This window comes from Gymnoscopelus microlampas, assembly GCF_963454915.1.
Source record: "Gymnoscopelus microlampas genome assembly, chromosome: 11".
NCBI lineage: Eukaryota > Metazoa > Chordata > Actinopteri > Myctophiformes > Myctophidae > Gymnoscopelus > Gymnoscopelus microlampas.
Window position 1 is genome coordinate 28,480,145 of NC_139948.1, and position 5,000 is coordinate 28,485,144.

Below are 5,000 nucleotides of genomic sequence, written 5' to 3' on the forward strand. Positions count from 1 at the left end.
TAAAGGCCTTTGGCACCATGCAGTAAACACAGGTCCCAAATAACCTTGGCGGCTCTCTCCCTGCCTCTCTCTCGGTCTCTCTCTCTCTCACTGTCTCACTCTCCCCGTCTCTCCGCACTGCTTACTGGGTCCTAGACGTTGTTTGGACGGTTATGTTTGTCTCTTCACCTTAACGACTATGGGGACAGGCAGGCGACGGGGTGCGGCAAGAGGCCTCTGTAGGCAGGTTTGGATTGGCCCTGCTGACCTACCATTCCTCATCTGCTGCGTCATGCAACCTTGTGAAGCTTTATGGTTGTATCATATATACCATCCAGGACAATTAGTCCACAGAGTTGAAGCTTTAAGGCAGTCCCGGGCCAAGTCTCCGCCGGCCAGCCAGCCAGTGCCCTCGCCACCCTCCAGTACTATGCCCCCCCCACCCCCTCCACTCGCGGCCCCTGCTCCTTCTAAGCCCCATCAGCATCCTAATTTTGGATAGCGCCAGCACACGATGTGCCAGTAAACTGCTGCACTATTCACCCTGTCCGTCCGCCTGCCAAAGCTGGGAAAACAAAAAGGAGAAGGGGCAAAATCACTACATCACTTTGGGACGAAAAGGAGAGCAAAAACACAGGGGATAGAGTTTCTTTTTTCTTTTTTCTCTCCAAATCCCCATCAGCCACCCCCGAAACCCCCACTCCCCCCCCCCCCGATCCCCACCACACGCTTGTTCGCTCAGGGTCCATCTCTTTCTCCTTCGCGTTTTCTCTCTCCCTCACTTTCTCTCTTCCCTGCCTCTCCCTCTCTCTCATGCTGTCGCTCTGTGGAATCCTGGCAGCCATCTTAGCGCTTGGCAGCCATCTTAGCTTTGGCGGTACCAATGCATTCCTGGTAGCTGACGGTGCACCCACACACGCTCGCATGCACACACACACACACACACACACACACACACACACACACACACACACACACACACACACACACACACACACACACACACACACACACACACACGGGTCCACAGGTCTTAAAGATAAAAAAGACCTACAGAGGATATATAGTGCTAATGGGGTGCAAATAAAACCACTGCAATGTTTGTCTGCAGTCCTGCGAGCGTGGTGTTAGCTGGACCTCAAAGCATGCAACACAGCTAACATGGGGAGAATGAGAGGCAGGGTGCGAGGGGGATCATGGCTGTCAGGCACATCGATAAGTTATGAGGAAGGATGAGAATGGGAGAACATGAGGAAATCATCCATGCCGCCGTCTGTCATCTCATGCCAAAAGCACATTCTCATGGAAAGGCAAATAAGGTGAAGTCTTCACTTGAACTCTGACTGTATAAAGTCTGATTTATACCCCATTGCGCGTCGGTGTCACGCGATTGAAAATAGCCAATCTACAGGCGCACAATGCATTACATTGCATCGCCTTGTGAGCTTGTAGATCTGCTATTTTCGGGGCACGACACCGAAGTATAAATGAAGCATATCAGCTAAGCCGTAAGCCTGGCTCCTTTATTATGGTGGCAACGCTCTCTTTAAAGGCTCACTCATACATCGTTGGACATCCAAATCACTCGATGAAAACAAGTTGTTGTTGTCGTTGAGCGATGCAATTCTACAAATTAGGAGTAAGAACACGCTGGTGGTTTATTTCACTGCTCCTTAAATGTCTAAAAGCTGTTCGGGGCTCTCTGCCATACATAGGCCTACGTGTCTTACCCTACAACGGACCAACATATTATCGAAATTCGTGACTGGTTTCCATGACAACAGTGACACAGTGTGTCGTAGTCAGGTCCCTAATGAGGAGCAGCGATTGAAGCCTGTGTGTGTGTGTGTGTGTGTGTGTGTGTGTGTGTGTGTGTGTGTGTGTGTGTGTGTGTGTGTGTGTGTGTGTGTGTGTGTGTGTGTGTGTGTGTGTGTGTGTGTGTGTGTGTGTGTGTGTGTGTGTGTGTGTGTGTGTGTGCGTGCGTGTGTGCGTACACACATGCTGCTGTCTGGCCCGGCCATTAGGCGAGATGAGAATGATAATATAGCTGACTGGCAAGGCCTCGTCCTCATCCATTCTCTGCTCTATAGAGCCACAACCACAGCTGTGGGCCAGACTGGGTCTCACCTGCCTGCCACCTGGGACTCACCGCTAGACTTAACATAAGCCATTTGGTAAACACTTTTATCCAAATCCTTTTATGGGGTCTGGAGTGCATGTATTTTTTTTTCTTATCATGGGTGGCCACAGTGGGAATGAAACCCCATGACCCTTGCAGTGAAGGTGCCATGCTCTGCCCACAATATGCCCTGCGACCTTAGTCCAGATACATATCTCCCCACCAGTATTTATTAAATAGTACAAATCTATCAATCTATCAACACTGAGGACTTCTTTCAGCTAAATTTATCTTCTTATCTTTTTAGCCCTTTTTCCTTTGAGCCGTCTGGATGCCAGCGGTGAAGACATACTGTACTGTGCTGCTGCTGAGTGTATTCAGGTGTGTCCCTCTGCTACATGAAAGCTCTCCTTTCATTCCATTTGGGAGAGGCTTGATTATGGTAATAATGACTAAGACAGCTCAGTCCGAGATAATATGAACAACATGTGTAAATTCTCATTTAGGGAGGATGAATACAAAGGTCAAATACAAGGATTAATGACATTTCCAAGTAAACATGCGCAGATTTTTCCTGTCAATGTACTGTATGCCAGATCTTGCATCTTTTTATATATGTTTTAGCCTTCAAGTTCCACGGTGTAACATCCATTTTAGTAGTCTTTACGGCGACACCTAAAGACTGTTAGAGCTGAGATTCTCAGAATTTAGATGGAAACTAAATCAGAGAAGTACAGTACTGCTCCAAAGTGAATGTGCAGAGGTTATTTTGAAAGGCAACTCCGTTGTCCGAATCAGTATGTATTCACTTTCAAATAAATAAATATATATTCTGATGCTTGCATCATTTTGGCGCAAAAAACACATTATGAGGAATGGTTATGTAAAAAATATACCAGTGAAAGATTATATCAAAAATACCTTTTGCTTCATTGAAAAAGTCACCCAGTACGACTTTTATAAATGATCATCGTTTGTTGTATAGTCCAGGTTTGGATTAGTATTTACAAATAAATCTTTATTCTTAAAGGAACTGTAGATGCATTAGGTTTACCGCTTTCAAACAAATCATTTATTCATAACTAACTCTAGTTACCTGTTCAATCAGTGTCATACAGTACGCTACCCGATAGGATTGTCAATAGGATAACAAAACGGAAAAGTTAAAAGTAAACGTAAAAAGGCAAGAAGCCTACATTTAAATGTGGTGTTGATGTCACTTTGTAGCAGCCTTTAAACCCATTAAGACCGGGAAAGCATCTGTATCATTTTAGATTTCTTTGGCTATTCAAAAATAGCAGATATACAAGTTCATAGCGTGATGAGCTCTGCTATTTTTGAAAAATCATGAACATTTGTGCAAATCTTTGAATTTATATATTTTGAACTCGCATCTTTGCTTCTGGGGGGGTCCCTGGAACAAAATATTTTGAGATATTTTTTATATTTATATTTTTTATATTTTTTTCAAAAGAATTTGGATTTAGAAAGCATTTTTAGAATCGGCCTCAGGTTTGAAACCAAAACCAAAACCTGTAAGTCAGTGAGGCCTCTATTGATCTAGGGGAGTTTACATCTACGGCATAAACCCACCCCTCTTTCCCAAGTTAAAGTTAAACTAAAAGTATGCTAAAGTAGTGTAGAAGAATGTAGAAAAACGAATAGAAGAATATGGAGGAATACGTTTCTATGTCTTGTTTGTTGTAGAGGGCATTGATATTGCGAACCATACTGAAGACTAGGTATGGAGCTCGTTTTTATTGATAATGAGCACCTTATCGATCCTGCTTATTGATCCTTATTGATATTGCTTTTTCTATTATTTTGTGGAAAGACGCGAGACGACAAATTCTGAACAGAACCGGTATCTTTCTTTATTGGCCAGTTGTGACTGAGTTTGTGGCTGACCACCATAAGAAATTAAATGAAGATGACAACATTTTAAAATATCTTTGCCTATCATTAAAACAACCATTCATTAATGTGCAATAAGTGTTAAATGGCTTTAATATTATGAATAGTAATTACTATAAAAGCTCTTCACCTCTTAAACAGAAAATGCATATTTTTTCTATTCTTTTTTCTTAGTTTTAACCAAAAAATATCACTTTCACTACATTTTACTAGGGCCTTCAAGAAGGCAAGTTACCTTTTTACTTCTGGAAAATAATATTGAAGAAACTGTTGACTGCTTAATGTCTGTAGCGTCACTTTAAAAGCGCAATTTATACTTCATCGTACGACGGTGTCACACAACAAACATAGCCGATCTACAAGCTCACACCGTGTCTGATATCACCACGTCGCACATTGATTATGTCATGCTAGGCGACATGAGTCACTTGCAGGGAAATACATACCTTGGGTAGAATAGGATGAGTGAGACTTTTGAGCGTTTCACGCGTAACACCATTGTTCCACCGCACATATAAACACAACACTGACGCAGCGCTCAACCACCGGCCACGTTAAAAAAGCGATGTATCCAATAGTGAGCCAATAAAATTCCTCTTCCTTGTTTACCAGGGCAGCGCTGGTTGGCAGGTAATACACTTTTAGACCAACATGTTTGAGCCAGTTTGGGTTATTAGATTTATTTCTTGATCGCCTCTAGTTTTGATCGTTTTGACGTCATGGGCCGCTACACCCGATAACAGGCTCGACAAGCCCAAAGCTTATTGATACTCGGGTCTCGATAAATTCAGAACCGGGTTTGTAATCGACCTGGTTTTTGAGCTCCATCCCTACCGAAGACTTTGTGATAAAACGAAGAAAATAGATGACAGGAGCGGAGGATGAAGCTCTGGTACTGAACATCACCCTTCAATCCCATTATAAGGTACATTAACAGGGATTTGTTTCCTCAGCTGGAGAGCGATTATACGAGTGTGAGTGTGTGTGT

General features: G+C 43.2%; 1 protein-coding gene across 13 annotated transcripts in view; it reads right to left on the minus strand.

The window, feature by feature from the left end:
• nfixb (nuclear factor I/Xb) overlaps positions 1-5,000 on the minus strand; it is a 165,856-nt gene that overhangs the window by 33,816 nt on the left and 127,040 nt on the right. The window lies entirely within an intron of this gene.